General features: G+C 45.1%; 1 long non-coding RNA gene across 2 annotated transcripts in view; it reads left to right on the plus strand.

Annotated features, from left to right (window-relative positions):
- Positions 1-17,650, plus strand: part of LOC132487040 (uncharacterized) — a 50,927-nt gene that overhangs the window by 14,403 nt on the left and 18,874 nt on the right. For both annotated transcript variants that reach the window (XR_009531503.1, XR_009531504.1), the window contains exon 2: positions 16,636-16,761. This is a non-coding gene — a long non-coding RNA (uncharacterized LOC132487040). The remainder of the gene's footprint in view (positions 1-16,635; positions 16,762-17,650) is intronic.

A 17,650-nucleotide genomic window follows, 5' to 3' on the forward strand; every position in this document is an offset into this window, starting at 1 on the left:
GTTTATGGTTTCCTTTGCTGTGCAAAAGCTTTGAAGTTTCATTAGGTCCCATGTGTTTATTTTTGTCTTTATTTCCATTTCTCTAGGAGGTGGGTCAAAAAGGATCTTGCTGTGATTTATGTCATAGAGTGTTCTGCCTATGTTTTCCTCTAGGAGTTTGATAGTGTCTGGCCTTACATTTAGGTCTTTAATCCATTTTGAGCTTATTTTTGTGTATGGTGTTAGGGAGTGATCTAATCTCATACTTTTACATGTCCCTGTCCAGTTTTCCCAGCACCACTTATTGAAGAGACTGTCCTTTCTCCACTGTACATTCCTGCCTCCTTTATCAAAGATAAGGTGACCATATGTCCGTGGGTTTATCTCTGGGCTTTCTATCCTGTTCCATTGATCTATCTTTCTGTTTTTGTGCCAGTACCATACTGTCTTGATTACTGTAGCCTTGTAGTATAGTCTGAAGTCAGGGAGCCTGATTCCTCCAGCTCCATTTTTCGTTCTCAAGATTGCTTTGGCTATTCGGGGTCTTTTGTGTTTCCATACAAATTGTGAAATTTTTTGTTCTAGTTCTGTGAAAAATGCCATTGGTAGTTTGATAGGGATTGCATTGAATCTGTAGATTGCTTTGGGTAGTAGAGTCATTTTCACAATGTTGATTCTTCCAATCCAAGAACATGGTACATCTCTCCATCTATTTGTATCATCTTTAATTTCTTTCATCAGTGTCTTATAATTTTCTGCATACAGGTCTTTTGTCTCCTTAGGTAGGTTTATTCCTAGATATTTTATTCTTTTTGTTGCAATGGTAAATGGGAGTGTTTCCTTGATTTCACTTTCAGATTTTTCATCATTAGTATATAGGAATGCCAGAGATTTCTGTGCATTAATTTTGTATCCTGCAACTTTACCAAATTCATTGATTAGCTCTAGTAGTTTTCTGGTAGCATCTTTAGGATTCTCTATGTATAGTATCATGTCATCTGCAAACAGTTACAGCTTTACTTCTTCTTTTCCCATTTGGATTCCTTTTATTTCCTTTTCTTCTCTGATTGCTGTGGCTAAAACTTCCAAAACTATGTTGAATAAGAGTGGTGAGAGTGGGCAACCTTGTCTTGTTCCTGATCTTAGTGGAAATGGTTTCAATTTTTCACCATTGAGGACGATGCTGGCTGTGGGTTTGTCATATATGGCCTTTATTATGTTGAGGAAAGTTCCCTCTCTGCCTACTTTCTGCAGGGTTTTTATCATAAATGGGTGTTGAATTTTGTCAAAAGCTTTCTCTGCATCTATTGAGATGATCATATGGTTTTTCTCCTTCAGTTTGTTAATATGGTGTATCACGTTGATTGATTTGCATATATTGAAGAATCCTTGCATTCCTGGAATAAACCCCACTTGATCATGGTGTATGATCCTTTTAATGTGCTGTTGGATTCTGTTTGCTAGTATTTTGTTGAGGATTTTTGCATCTATGTTCATCAGTGATATTGGCCTGTAGTTTTCTTTCTTTGTGACATCCTTGTCTGGTTTTGGTATCAAGGTGATGGTGGCCTCGTAGAATGAGTTTGGGAGTGTTCCTCCCTCTGCTATATTTTGGAAGAGTCTGAGAAGGATAGGTGTTAGCTCTTCTCTAAATGCTTGATAGAATTCGCCTGTGAAGCCATCTGGTCCTGGGCTTTTGTTTGTTGGAAGATTTTTGATCACAGTTTCAATTTCAGTGCTTGTGATTGGTCTGTTCATATTTTCTATTTCTTCCTGATTCAGTCTTGGCAGGTTGTGCATTTCTAAGAATTTGTCCATTTCTTCCAGATTGTCCATTTTATTGGCATAGAGTTGCTTATAGTAATCTCTCATGATCTTTTGTATTTCTGCAGTGTCAGTTGTTACTTCTCCTTTTTCATTTCTAATTCTATTGATTTGAGTCTTCTCCCTTTTTTTCTTGATGAGTCTGGCTAATGGTTTATCAATTTTGTTTATCTTCTCAAAGAACCAGCTTTTAGTTTTATTGATCTTTGCTATCGTTTCCTTCATTTCTTTTTCATTTATTTCTGATCTGATTTTTATGATTTCTTTCCTTCTGCTAACTTTGGGATGTTTTTGTTCTTCTTTCTCTAATTGCTTTAGGTGCAAGGTTAGGTTGTTTATTCGAGATGTTTCCTGTTTCTTAAGGTGGGATTGTATTGCCATAAACTTCCCTCTTAGAACTGCTTTTGCTGCATCCCATAGGTTTTGGGTCGTCGTGTCTCCATTGTCATTTGTTTCTAGGTATTTTTTAATTTCCTCTTTGATTTCTTCAGTGATCACTTCGTTATTAAGTAGTGTATTGTTTAGCCTCCATGTGTTTGTATGTTTTACAGCTCTTTTCCTGTAATTGATATCTAGTCTCATAGCATTGTGGTCGGAAAAGATACTTGATACAATTTCAATTTTCTTAAATTTACCAAGGCTTGATTTGTGACCCAAGATATGATGTATCCTGGAGAATGTTCCATGAGCACTTGAGAAAAATGTGTATTCTGTTGTTTTTGGATGAAATGTCCTATAAATATCAATTAAGTCCATCTTGTTTAATGTATCATTTAAAGCTTGTGTTTCCTTATTTATTTTCATTTTGGATGACCTGTCCATTGGTGAAAGTGGGGTGTTAAAGTCCCCTACTATGATTGTGTTACTGTCGATTTCTCCTTTTATGGCTGTTAATATTTCCCTTATGTATTGAGGTGCTCCTATGTTTGGTGCATAAATATTTACAATTGTTATATCTTCTTCTTGGATTGATCCCTTGATCATTATGTAGTGTCCTTCTTTGTCTCTTCTAGTAGTCTTTATTTTAAAGTCTATTTTGTCTGATATGAGAATTGCTACTCCAGCTTTCTTTTGGTTTCCATTTGCATGGAATATCTTTTTCCATCCCCTTACTTTCAGTCTGTATGTGTCTCTAGGTCTGAAGTGGGTCTCTTGTAGACAGCATATATATGGGTCTTGTTTTTGTATCCATTCAGCCAGTCTGTGTCTTTTGGTGGGAGCATTTAGTCCATTTACATTTAAGGTAATTATTGATATGTATGTTCCTATTCCCATTTTCTTAATTGTTTTGGGTTCGTTATTGTAGGTCTTTTCCTTCTGTTGTGTTTCTTGCCTAGAGGAGTTCCTTTAGCATTTGTTGTAAAGCTGGTTTGGTGGTGCTGAACTCTCTCAGCTTTTGCTTGTCTGTAAATGTTTTAATTTCTCCATCAAATCTGAATGAGATCCTTGCTGGGTAGAGTAATCTTGGTTGCAGGTTTTTCTCCTTCATCACTTTAATTATGTCCTGCCACTCCCTTCTGGCTTGTAGAGTTTCTGCTGAGAGATCAGCTGTTATCCTGATGGGGATTCCCTTGTGTGTTATTTGTTGGTTTTGCCTTGCTGCTTTTAATATGATTTCTTTGTGTTTAATTTTTGACAGTTTGATTAATATGTGTCTTGGCGTATTTCTCCTTGGATTTATTCTGTATGGGACTCTCTGTGCCTCCTGGACTTGATTAACTATTTCCTTTCCCATATTAGGGAAGTTTTCAACTATAATCTCTTCAAATATTTTCTCAGTCCCTTTCTTTTTCTCTTCTTCTTCTGGAACCCCTATAATTTGAATGTTGGTGCGTTTAATGTTGTCCCAGAGGTCTCTGAGACTGTCCTCTGTTCTTTTCATTCTTTTTTCTTTATTTTGCTGTGCAGCAGTTATTTCCACTATTTTATCTTCCACCTCACTTATCCGTTCCTCTGCCTCAGTTATTCTTCTATTGATCCCATCTAGAGTATTTTTTATTTCATGTATTGTGTTTTTAATCGATGCTTGATTCATCTTTAGTTCTTCTAGGTCCTTGTTAACTGTTTCTTGCATTTTGTCTATTCTATTTCCAAGATTTTGGATCATCTTTACCATCATTATTCTGAATTCTTTTTCAGGTAGACTGCCTATTACCTCTTCATTTGTTAGGTCTTGTGGGTTTTTATCTTGCTCCTTCTCCTGCTGTGTGTTTTTCTGTCTTCTCATTTTGCTTATGTTACTGTGTTTGGGGTCTCCTTTTTGCAGGCTGCAGGTTCGTAGTTCCCGTTGTTTTTGGTGTCTGTCCCCAGTGGCTAAGGTTGGTTTAGTGGGTTGTGTAGGCTTCTTGGTGGAGGGGACTAGTGCCTGTGTTCTGGTGGATGAGGCTCGATCTTGTCTTTCTGGTGGGCAGGTCCACGTCTGGTGGTGTGTTTTGGGGTGTCTGCGGACTTTTTATGATTTTAGGCCACCTCTCTGCTAATGGGTGGCGTTGTGTTCCTGTCTTGCTAGTTGTTTGGCATAGGGTGTCCAGCACTATAGCTTGCTGGTCGTTGAGTGAAGCTGGGTGCTGCTGTTGAGATGGAGATCTCTGGAAGATTTTCGCCGTTTGATATTGTGTGGAGCTGGGAGGTCTCTTGTGGACCAGTGTCCTGAAGTTGGCTCTCCCACCTCAGAGGCACAGCACTGACTCCTGGCTCCTCAATTTGGGATGATTTGTTGTCTATTCCTGTATTCCACAGATGCAGGGTACATCAAGTTGATTGTGGAGCTTTAATCCGCTGCTTCTGAGGCTGCTGGGAGAGGTTTCCCTTTCTCTTCTTTGTTCTCACAGCTCCTGGGTTTCAGCTTTGGATTTGGCCCCGCCTCTGCGTGTAGGTCGCCGGAGGGCGTCTGTTCTTCGCTCAGACAGGACAGGGTTAAAGGAGCAGCCTCTTCGGGGGCTCTGGCTCACTCAGGCCGGGCGGGAGGGAGGGGCACGGAGTGCGGGGCGAGCCTGCAGCGGCAGAGGTCGGCGTGACGTTGCACCAGCCCGAGGCGCGCCGTTCGTTCTCCCAGGGAAGCCGCCCCTGGATCCCGGGACCCCGGCAGTGGCGGGCTGCACAGGCTCCCGGAAGGGCGGTGTGGACAGTGACCTGCGCTCGCACACAGGCTTCTTGGCGGCGGCAGCAGCAGCCCCAGCGTCCCACGCCCGTCTCTGGGCTCCGCGCTTTCAGCCGCGACTCGCGCCCGTCGCTGGAGCTCCTTTACGTGGCGCTCTTAATCCCCTCTCCTCGCGCACCAGGAAACCAAGAGGGAAGAAAAAGTCTCCTGCCTCTTCGGCAGCTCCAGAGTTTTCCCGGATTCCCTCCCGGCTAGCTGTGGCACATTAGCCCCCTTCAGGCTGAGTTCTCGCCGCCAGCCCCAGTCCTCTCCCTGCGCTCTGACCGAAGCCCGAGCCTCAGCTCCAGCGCCGCCTGCCCCGGCGGGGGAGCAGACAATCCTCTCGGGCTGGTGAGTGCCGCTCGGCACCGCTCCTCTGTGCGGGAATCTCTCCGCTTTGCCCTACCCAGGTATGTGGGGAGTTTCTTGCCTTTTGGGAGGTCTGGGGTCTTCTGCCAGGGTTCAGTAGGTGTTCTGTAGGAGTTGTTCCACGTGTAGCTGTATTTCTGGTGTATCCGTGGGGAGGAAGGTGATCTCCGCGTCTTACTCTTCCGCCATCTTACCCGGAAGTCTGTCCTTAATTTTTGTAAGTTAAAAAAATCTTTATTTATCTGTTTGGCTGTGCTGGGTCTTAGTTGCGGCACGCAGGATCTTCAATATTTGTTGCGGCACGTGGAATCTTGAGTTGCAGCATGAAGGATCTTTAGTTGTGGCATGCACACTCTTAGTTGTGGCATGCAGACCCTTAGTGCGGCATGTCAACTCTCAGTTGTGGCATGTGGGATCTTCCTGGACCAGGGCTAGAACCTGTGTCCCCTGCACTGGCAGGCGGATTCTCAACCACTGTGCCACCAGGGAAGCCTGGGATTGTAGTTCTTGATTCAGGTGTCTGCCCCCTGGTGGGTGAGGCTGGCGAAGGGCTTGTGCTGACTTCCTGGTAGGAGGGACTGGTTCCTGCCCACTGGTGGGTATAGCTGGGTCTTGTCCCTCTGATGGGCAGGGCCGTGTCAAGGGGTGTGTTTAGTGGGAAGCTGTAGGCTCAGGAAGACGTTAGGCAGCCTGTCTTCCAATGGGCAGGGCTGTGTTCCTGCCCTGTTGGTTTTTTGGCCTGAGGCGTCCTAGCACTGGAGCCTACAGGCTGTTGGGTGGGGCGGGGTCTTGGTGAGAAAATCTCAGCCTCCAGGAGGGTTCACGCCAATGAGCACTCCCCAGAACTTACACTGCCAGTGTCTCTGTCCCCACAGGGAGCCACAGCCGCCCCCTGCCTCCACAGGACATCCTCCAACATCAACAGGTAGGTCTGGCCCAGGCCCTTATGAGGTCATTGCTTTACCCCCCGGGTCCTGGTGTGCTCGAGACCTTGTGTGCCTCCTCCAAGAGTAGAGCTTCTGTTTCCCCCAGTCGTGTGGAATTTCGGTGATCAAACCCCAGTGGCCTTCAAGCCCAGCTGGTTTGGGCACTCTCCCTCCTGATGCCAGACTCCCAGGCTGGGGAGACGGATGTGGGGCTCAGAACGTTCACTCCTGTGTGCGAACTTTCCAGTGTAAATATTTTCTAGTTTGTGGGTTGCGCAGCCGGTGGGTGTGGAGTTTGATCTTGTCGTGATTGCGCCCCTCCTGCTGTCTCTTTGAGGCTTCCTCTTTGTCTTTAGATGTAGGGTAACTTTTTTGGTAGGTTCCGGTGGGTTTTGGTCAGTGGTTGTTCAGCAGTTAGTTGTGATTTTGGTATTTTCATGAGGGGGGCGAGCTCACGTCCTTCTACTCTGCCATCTTGTCTCCAAGCCCCGACTTCATAGAATTTAATTGTCAAATATAGTGTCTCTAGAAAATGCATAAGCTGTTGCAGGACCCACCTAAACCTACTAAAGTGGACATCCACGGAAGGACGGCCAGGCCAAGACCTGGATGGATCCCTCACACCAGCCCCCGCTCGACATGACTCCCAGACAGGCCTCCTCTGTCGGGTGAGTGACAAGTGTGTGCCTCCCTGGGTCACTGTGTTTTAATTCTGTGTGCTTTCTTTGGAGTGCAAATGGCATTGTGTCAGTTTTCCGTTACTCAGTGCTGTTAGCTGCCCATGGGATGGCAGTCTGGTCACTTTTGCTGGTCTGTAGGGCCCTGTGATGGGGCTGCACCCTGTTCATTTCTTGATTCTACTGCTAGTAGCCACTTGGGTGGCCTCGAGGGTTTTCTGTTATGACATGTGCTTCTGAAAACTTTGGAAATCATATACACTTGGATGTTGCGGCCTCATCCTCTCCAAATTGCCCATACTAGACCCCTGTTTCTCAGCCCCCAAACATTTTCTCCTCTGTTCTATGGTTGCCCTTTAGGAGGGGGATCAACCCTGCCCCCCACCCAAGATGGGCTTGGTTGTCAGGATGATGCCACTTGCACCAAGAGGATCAGAAGACAGTTGGTGATCTGGGGATATGGACGCAGGTGGACGCTCCTGCAGGTGGCCAGGGCAAGAGCTGGTGGGGCCTCCGTCGTGGCTGGGTGTTTATGAGGTTTGATCTTCCCACCACAGGACAGATGGCACTTGTGGGCCTCCTTATCCATTCGCATAGACTGGGCTGGGCAGGGAAGAGGGTGGGGCTCTGAAAGTTCTTCCTAGTCAGACCACAGATCACATCACGAATGGATCCAGCCTCTTTATTGTAATTCACCTCCGATGTCTGCTTGATGACTGACACACCTCATCTCATCCAGTCGAATATGAACGTGTCTGAGTGTGAAGATTAGAAGCCTAGTGCCCATGCAGTGTAATTTAGTTAAGACAAGCAGACGTCGGAGGAGTGTTGGAACCTGCTCAATCCCAGGGCATTGGAGAGGGGCGGGAGACACGCTGGGGGATTCCCGGTTCTGGTCTACTATTTCTGCCTTTGTGCAGCCTTGCCAGGGCTGTCTCCCACGTGCAATGAAAGGCCCCTTCAGGGAAACTGCCCCTGCCCTGGCTGGTCAACAAATAGTCCTCAGCCAAGCGGTCAGCAGCTCCATGGAAAGCATCTAAATACAAGCCATCTGCTGCAAGTGGCTAGAGTATTTTGGGTATTTCCTGAGTACCAGCTGTGTGGTGGGTCCACGAGACCATCGTCACGTGGGAGGTGCCAGGGGCACTGGTTCACCCATGTCCTGGCGGCAGCAGTTCCTTTCAGGAAGGAGGCCTCTGGAGGGGTGAGCCTGTGTGGTGCTGCACGCACAGCCCAAGGAATCCGGGCAGCTGGGTGCCAGCAGCCCGGTCTCAGGGCCTGGGAGGGCCTCGGCTCCAGCAGGGCCCAGGGAGTGGCCGTCGTGGTGGGCCACTGCTCTGTAGCGCTAGGAGGGCTACCAGATGCCCGTGGGCACTTAAGGGCACATGGTAAATTGGGCCTGCTGGCCTACAGACCTCTGGACGTGTGAGATGGTGGTGTGTTTGTTCCAGTGGATGAACCTACACTGACATGTCATCATCATCCACAGTCCACAGTTGACTTTGCATGTATGTTCTGTGGGTTTAGATGAAGATGCATCCACCTTTAGAGAATCCTACGAAACACGTTCACTGCCCTAAAAAACGCCCTGTGTGCCTCCTAGTCACCCCTCCGCCAACCCCGATCCCCGGCAACCACTGGTCCTTCTACTGCCATCTCCATAGTCTTGCCTTTTCAAATAAATTTAGAAAAATCTTTTGATATGCTGTGATTTTTCTTCTTTAGACTGTTGAAGTGATTTTTTAGAATTATTTTATTTATTTTTATTATTTTTGGCTGTGTTGGGTCTTTGTTGCCGCACGTGGGATTATCGTTGTGGCATGTGGGATCTTTCGTTGCAGCGCATGGGCTTGTCTCTAGTTGCGGCCCGTGGGCTCTCTAGTTGTAGTGCACGGGCTCCAGAGTGCACGGGCTCTGTAGTTTGCAGCATGCTTGCTCTCTAGTTGAGATGCGCGGGCTCAGTAGTTGTGGTGCGTAGGCTTAGTTGCCCTGTGGCATGTGGGATCTTAGTTCCCTCACCAGGGATCAAACCCACGTCCCCTGCATTGGAAGGTGGATTCTTAACCACTGGACCACCAAGGAAGTCCCCTGAAGTGATTCTTGAATGTTGAGCCAGCCTTGCATTCCTGGGATAAATACCACTTGGTTATGGTGTATAATTCTTCTATATTATTGGATTCAGTTTGTTAATATTTTTTAAAAATATTTATTTATTTATTTTAACTGCACTGGGTCTTAGTTGTGGCTTGCAGGATCTTCCTTGAGGCATGCAGTCTTCTTAGTTGCGGCATTCAAATTCTTAGTTGCAGCATGTGGGATCTACTTTCCTGACCAGGGTTCAAACCTGGGTCCCCCATGGAGTCTTACCCACTGGACTACCAGGGAAGTCCCCAGTTTGTTAATACTTTGGGATTTTTACATCACTGTTTATGAGAGAGACTGATCTATAGTTTCCTTGTCATGTCTGTGTCTGGTTTTGTTATTAGGGAAATGCTTACCTCATAGAATGAGTTAGTGCACATTCCCTCTGCTTCTGTCCTCTGAAACTAATTGTAGAGAATTAATTTCTTCCTTAAATGTTTGGTAGAATTCACCAGTAAACCCATCTGGATCTGGTGTTTTCTGTTTTGGAAGGTTAGTAATTATATTATTTTTTACTTTACTTTTTTATTGAAGTATAGTTGATTTACAATAGTGTGTTAGTTTCAGGTGTACAGCACAGCGATTCAGTTTTATACACACACGCCCACATACATATCTTTTTCAGATTCTTTACTCTTACAGGTTATTACAAAATATTGAGTATAGTTCCCTGTGCTATACAGTAGGTCCTTGTAGGTTATCTACTTTATATATAGTAGTGGGTATATGTTAATCCCAACTTCCTAATATAGCCCTCTGTCCACGCCCCTTTCCCCTTTGGTAACCATAAGTTTGTTTCCTATGTGTGTGAGTCTCTTTCTATTTTGGAAATAAGTTCATTGGAATATTTTATTTTCTTTTACTTATTTATTGTTTTAGATTCTATATATAAGCAATATATGATATTTGTCTTTTTCTGTCTGGTTTACTTCACTTAGTAGGACTATCTCTAGGTCCATCCATGTTGCTGCAAATGGCATTATTTCATTCCTTTTATGGCTAAGTAATATTCCATTGTATGTGTACCACATGTTCTTTATCCACTCATCTGTCGATGGAAATTTAGGTTGTTTCCATTCTTGGCTATTGTGAATAGTGCTGCTGTGAACATTGGGATGTATGTATCTTTTTGAGTTACAGTTTTGTCCAGATATATGCCCAGTAGTGGGATTGCTGGATCATATAGTAATTCTGTTTTTAGTTTTTTAAGGACCCTCCATACTGTTTTCCGTAGTGGCTGCACCAATTTACATTGCCACCAACAGTGTAGCAAGGTTGTGGGAAGGTTACTGATTGTTCATTCAGTTTCTTTCAAAGATATAGGACTATTCAGATGATCTGTTTCTTCTTGTGTGAGTTCTTGCAGGCTGTGTCTTTCAAGGAATAGGGCCGTTCCATCGAGGTTATTAAACTTGTAGGTATAGTTATTCATAGTATTCCATTATTACCCTTTCAACATCCATAAGACGTGTAATGATATCCCCTAGTTCTTTGCTAATAAGAATAATTTCTGTCTTCTCTATTTTTTTCCTAGTTAGCATATGATTTTATTAATATTTTCAGAGAGCCAGCTTTTGGTTTAGTTGATGTTCTCTACCAATTTCCTGTTTTAAATTTTATTGATTTGTGCTCCAAATTTTATTATTTTTTTCTTCTGATTACTTTAGATTTAATTTGCCCTTTTTCTAGTTTCTTAAGGTAGAGGTTTAGATTATTGATTTTTGATCTTGCTTCTTTTTAAATATATCCTTTCAGCGCTTTCTCTTTCTAAGCATTGCTTTCACTGCATCCCTCGCATTTTAAAAAAATTTATTTATTTTATTTTTGGCTGCATTGGGTCTTCATTGCTTCGTGCGGGCTTTTCTCTAGTTGTGGCGAGCAGGGGCTACTCTACGTTGTGGTGCACAGGCTTCTCATTGTGGTGGCTTCTCTTGCTGCAGAGCAAGGGCTCTAGGCACGCGGGCTTCAGTAGTTGTAGCTCACAGGCTCATTAGTTGTGGCACATGGGCTTAGTTGCTCCATGGCTCGTGGGATCTTCCTGTACCAGGGCTTCAACCCGTGTCTCCTGCATTGCCAGGCAGATTCTTAACCACTGGGCAGGGGGTTCTTAACCACTGTGCCACCAGGGAAGCCCTGCATCCCTCAAATTTTTATAAGTGTTATTTTCGTTTTCATTAAGTTCAAAATATTTTTTATTTCTCTGGAGATTTCTTCTTTGATCCATTTGTTATTTGGAAGTTTGTTGTTTACAAGTACTTCGGGGACTTTCCAGCTACCTTTATGTTATTTCCAGTTTAATTCCACTGTGGCCTAAGAGCATCTATTGTAATTTCTCTTCTTTTAAATTCATTAAGGTTTGTTTCATGGCCCAAGATATGGTGTTTGTTGGTGATGGTCCCACGTGCACTTGAGAGGAATCTGTGTGCTGCTGTCTTTGGATGACATCGTCCGTAGTTGTGAATTATATCCAGTTACGGATGGTACTGTTGAGTTCATTTATGTTCATACTCACTTCTTGCTTCCAGGATCTGTCATTTCTGATAGATATATATTGAAGTCTCTAACTTTAATAGTGGATTCATCCATTTTTCGATGCAGTTGTATCAGTTTTTGTCTCTAGCATGTGGACTCTGTTGCTAGGCGCACACGCACTAAGAGTTCTTATGTCTTCTTGCAGAATCGATGCCTTTATCATCATGTCATGCCTCTCTTTATCTCTGAGAATTTTCCTTCCTGTGAAATCTGCTCTGTGTGAAATACCACTACTCAAGTTTTGTGGGTTTTTTTTTTCATTTTTTGGGGGGCTGCGTTGGGTCTTCGTTGCTGTGTGCGGGCTTTCTCTAGTTGTGCCGAGTGGGGGCTGCTCTTTGTTGTGGTGCACGGGCTTCTTATTGCAGTGGCTTGTCTTGTAGCGGAGCACGGGCTCTAGGCATGTGGGCTTCAGTAGTTGTGGCATGTGGGCTCTAGAGCACAGGCTCAGTAGTTGTGGTGCACGGGCCTAACTGCTCCACAGCATGTGGGATCTTCCAGGACTAAGGCGTGAACCCATGGCGCCTGCATTGGCAGGGGGATTCTTTTTTTTTTTTTTTTTTTTTCTTTTTGTGGTATGCGGGCCTCTCACTGCCGCGGCCTCTCCCGTTGCGGAGCACAGGCTCCGGATGCGCAGGCTCCGGATGCGCAGGCCCAGCGGCCATGGCTCACGGGCCCAGCCGCTCCGCGGCATATGGGATCCTCCCAGACCGGGGCACGAACCCATATCCCCTGCATTGGCAGGCGGACTCTCAACCACTGCGCCACCAGGGAGGCCCTGGCAGGGGGATTCTTAACCACTGCACCACCAGGGAATCCCTGCCCTCTCATATTTATCACCAAAGGGTGTTTGGTGTAATTTTGCTTCTTTCGAACTTTTAATCATGGGTATTCCCAGTAATACACTATTGATATTATTATTGAAAATGTTTCCTGTCTTAGCCCAGTCGGTTTCACACAGGCTGGTATCTGAACCTGTGAGTCATCTGATTAACTCATCCATTTGCTCTTGGGGCCTCTGTTGTGTTTAGAGTGTGCGTGTGTGTGTTCAACAGTTCAACTGCAGTCTCGTTTTTCTCTTTTTTTTTTTTTGGCTGCGCTGTGCAGCTTGTGGGATCTTACTTCCCCAATCAGGGATCAAACCCGGGCCCTCTGCAGTAGAAGCGCAGAGTCTTAACCAATGGACTGCCAGGGAAGTCCCAACTGTTTTTATCCTTAACTGCAAATACATCAGAAATTTTCTTCACATTGGAGAGAAATCGGTGCATTGTAGATTATGCATCTACAGGTCCCTCAAGGATTTCACACTGTGGCAGTGCCACCTGGGGAGTCGACACCCAAATTGAGCTTGACCTTCATGGCAGAGATGTGGTGCTCCTACCTGTTGGCCTTGACATTGGGGCCAGAAGCCTGGGGTCAAAGGACTGACCTTCACCCATGTTGACATTCACCAAGATGAGGGGCCACTTAACCTGGCTTCACAGCAAATGAACAGCAGTAGAGAAAACGAGGAAAAAGGATATCACTGGTTCTAACTTTAAAAGGAAGTAAGCCACCGGGAAAGGAAGTGAAAAAAACTAACGCTACAGAAAAGACGTCATTTCCACTCTCTTGGTCTTCCTGCAACTGTCGTCGTGTGTTTTACTTCTAGAGATACACTAGCCCTCCAGTATATCAGCGTTTTGTTGAAATAAACAAGTATTTCTCAGACTGAAATGACAAAAAAAAGAAAAACCATCTAATTTTTTTTTTTTTTTTGGCTGCATTGGGTCTTCATTGCTGTGCGTGGGCTTTCTTTAGTTGTGGCGAGCAGGGTCTACTCTTTGTTGCGGTGCGCAGGCTTCTCACTGTGGTGGCTTCTCTTGTTGCAGAGCATGGACTCTAGGCGCACAGGCTTCAGTAGTTGTGGCTCGCAGGCTCAGTAGTTGTGGCTCGCGGGCTCTAGAGCTCAGGCTCAGTAGTTGTGGTGCACAGGCTTAGTTGCCCTGCGGCATCCGGGATCCTAGTTCCCTGACCAGGGATCAAACCTGTGTCCCCTGCATTGGAAGGAAGATTCTTAACTACTGTACCACCAGGGAAGTCCCCCATCTTACATCTATGTCCATGTAGCCACACATCCAGAACCTCCAAGCTTTTGTACAGATCTCCCATTCTAGCTGATGTCCTGTCTCTTCTGCCTGAAAGACTTCCTTTCCCTTTTCTGGTAGTGCCAGTTTGCTGGGGATGGATTCTTTCAGCATTTGTGTGTCTGACTCAGTTTCCATAGTGTAGAAAGGTGTTTCCTCTTAGTATAGACATTTTCTGTGACATACAATTTTGCTCTGAGCATTTTCAATGTTACTGCAATGTATTTGCACTGGCATTATTTCCAGTGAGAACTCATGTGTCATCCTTATGTTTGTTCATCTGTGTATTATATGTTGTTTTTCTCTGGGTGCTTTGAAGATATTCTCTTCATCTCTGGTTTTTGTTTTGTTTTGCCTCACTGCATGGCTTGTGGGATCTTAGTTCCCTGACCAGGGATGGAACCCAGGCCCTGGGCAGTGAAAGCATGGAGTCCTAACCACTGTACAGCTGGGGAATTCCCTCATCTCTGGTTTTGAGAAATAAAATTATGACAAGGCTTGGTGTAGATTTCTTTGTTTCCTGTGCTTGGTGATTGTCAGCCTTCTTAGATCTGGGCTTTATATTTTTCATTCACTTTGAAAAATTATCAGCAATAATTTTGATTATTATAGCTAGAAGATTTTCTTCTAGCTTCCTTCTCTCATTTGGGAATCCAACTACATGTTTAGTTGGTAGGGGTCCTTTCACAGCTCACACATGCTCTCTACGTTTTTTGATATTTTATTGCAGAGTTCACATCTTTGCAGTAAAGACCCATCCTGATGTTCACATCTCTTTTTTCTGCAATATTGTATCTGCTTTTAATGCCATGCAGTGTGTGTGTGTGTGTGTGTGTGTATATATATATATATATAGTTCTAATTTATTTTATTCAGTTATTTTTGGCTGCTTTGGTTCTTGTTGCTGCACGCGGACTTTCTCTAGTTGTGGCGAGCAGGGGCTACCCTTCGTTGCAGTGCACAGGCTTCTCATTGCGGTGGCTTCTCTTGTTGCAGAGCACAGGCTCTAGGCATGCAGGCTCAGTAGTTGTGGCACGTGGGCTTCAGTAGTTGTGGCACGCAGGCTCAGTAATAGTGGCTTGCAGGCTCTAGAGCGCAGGCTCAGTAGTTGTGGCATACGGACTTAGTTGCTCCGTGGCATGTGGGATCTTCCCGGACCAGGGCTCGAACCCGGTCCCCTGCATTGGCAGGTGGATTCTTAACCACTGTGCCACGAGGGAAGTCCCTCCATTCAGTATATTTTTCATGTAAGATGTTGTAGTTTCCGTGTCCTGAAGTTTGATTGGGGTCTTTTAAAATAATATCTCCATTTCTCTATTTAAGATTTTTGTCATATAGAACAGGGGTCCCCAACACCACCCCCCCAAGGCCTGTTAGGAACCAGGCCACACAGCAGGAGGTGAGTGGTGGGCAAGCAAGCGAAGCGTCATCTGTCCGTCTCCATTGCTCACATTGCCGCCTGAACCCTCCCCCCTCCCACCCTCCATGGAAAAATTGTCTTCCACAAAACCAGTCCCTGGTGCCAAAAAGGTTGGGGATCACTGATCTAGAAGACAATTATAAAAGTTCCTTCTCTAATGTTAACATGGTGTCAGTGCTGGGGTGTTTCAATAGATTGATTTCTCTCATCATCATGAGTCTTGCATTTAAACCTTTTAAAAATTTTATTTTTTGGCCACACCTCGAGGCAAGTGAGATCGTAGTTCCCTGATCAGGGATGGAAATCATGCCCCCTGCAGTAGAAGTGCAGAGTCTTAACCACTGGACCGCCAGGGAAGTCCCTACATTTCAGCTTTTTCAAATGCCTTATATTAGATCAGATGGCGCACATTATGAAGTTTACCTTGACGGGTGTTTGGTATTTTCATATTCCTGTCAATATTCGATGGACCTGAATTCATAGAAGCCTGTTGTTTACCTCTTTTGGGCCTTGGGTTCCGTGTCAAGAGCTTTGCACTTCTCCCTCACAGTTAATTTGCACAAAACTTCACACTTAAGTCCAAACTGAAAATTCTCCAAAATAATATTCCAATTGGAAAAGTAGGCCTGTGTTCTTTTTTATTTTTTAATTTATTATTTTATTTATTTTTGGCTGCATTGAGTCTTTGTTGCTGTGCACAGAGTTTGTCTAGTCATGGCGAGCAGGGGCTACTCTTCGTTGCGGTGCACGGTAGGCCTAGTGTTCTCTTAATGGCCTAGTGTTCTTCCAGAAAGATGGCCAGTGAAGATTGCTGGTGGCCATTCTGATTTCCCTCTGGGTTTCTGACAGTTTGGAAGGTGCATTAAAAAGAATACCACCTCCCCAGTCCTTCAGTGTTTTCCCATTGTTAAACACCTCTGTAGATCTGATACTTGTCTCATGTGCTGATAGCTGTGTTGGGCAAGGAAATGGGAGATAAAATAGTTGTTGTCATTTGAAATGGGTGATCTTGATGCAGACATGGTTCATTTCTAGAGCATGTCTGTCATTTCTTCATAGTGCACATGGGGACGAAATAAACCAGGAATGGTCACAGTCTAACTGCTGGGGAAATAAGTTCAAGATGTCAGAGGTGCTTGGGGAATTCCCTGGCAGTCCAGTGCTTAAGACTCCATGCTTCCACTTTAGGGGGCATGGGTTCAATCTGTGGTCGGGGAACTAGGATCTTGCATGCTGCTGTGGCTTGGCAAAAAAAGAAAAAAAAAAAAGATGTCACAGGTGCTGTTAGATCTACGGGATGTGATGAGATCAGTGATCAAGAGGACTCTGGATAGAGTGGAAAGGTCCAACTCCTAAGGCTTAAGTTTGAAGCTGGGGGACGACAGAGCCTTGGGTGAACATAGTATGACTGAGTCCAGTTCCCCTGGGCTGTGAGCTGCACCAGCCTTCCTGCTCGCACTGGAGGACGTGGGTTTGTTGCTCTAAAATATGTGTTCTGTTTCAGGACTCAGTGGTCTTTGAGGATGTGGCTGCGGACTTCACCTGGGCAGAGTGGACTTTGCTAAGTCCTGTTCAGAGGAACTCTACATAGATGTGATGCTTCGAATCTTCAGGAACTTGGCCTCAGCAGGTAGGGGTGGCATCATTCCTTCACTTGTCCTTTTAGAGAACAACCTATCTTATCTGTTGACCTTGTTCCAAGATTTGGGCTGAGAAACGGGCACACGTTAGCAAACACACAGACGTGGTCACATGCCTCATGGAGTCTTGAGACTAATGAACAGCTTTACTTTGAAAACAAAGATCTGCTTAAACATCTTTTAAGATGTTTTAAGCTGGCTTTTTAAAAAAATATTTATTTGGCTGCACCGGGTCTTAGTTGCGGCATGTGGGATCTTCATTGCCATGTGCGAGATCTTCCTTGCAGCAAGTGGTTATCTAGTTCCCCAACGAGGGATCGAACCCAGGCCCCCCCTGCATTGGGAGCGTGGAGCCTTAACCACTGGACCACCAGGGAAGTCCCTAAGCTGACTTTTTATTTCCATCTTGAGGCTCTTTTTTTTTTTTTTTTGCAGTACACGGACCTCTCACTGTTGCGGCCTCTCCTGTTGCGGAGCACAGGCTCCGGACGCGCAGGCTCAGCGGCCATGGCTCACGGGCCCAGCCGCTCCGCGGCATGTGGGATCTTCCCGGACCGGGGCACGAACCCGTGTCCCCTGCATCAGCAGGCAGACTCTCAACCACTGCGCCACCAGGGAAGCCCCATCTTGAGGCTCTTTAAACTGATAAGTGAGCACAGTTTTCAAATATTGGGTTGGGGCACCCTTATCTGAGGAATACTATGCTTAAAACACACTGCAGCATCAGAAACATAAACAGTCACAAATATTGGGTAATGTGTAGTTATAATAATCGTGAAAAACTATCCGTCCTTACATCGTTAATGATTATGAATTTTAAAAAATATTTATTTATTTTTGGCTGTGTTGAATCTTTGTTGCGGTGCGCAGGCTTCTCAT

Source organism: Mesoplodon densirostris, chromosome 3 (genome assembly GCF_025265405.1).
Source record: "Mesoplodon densirostris isolate mMesDen1 chromosome 3, mMesDen1 primary haplotype, whole genome shotgun sequence".
NCBI classification, from domain to species: Eukaryota; Metazoa; Chordata; class Mammalia; order Artiodactyla; family Ziphiidae; genus Mesoplodon; species Mesoplodon densirostris.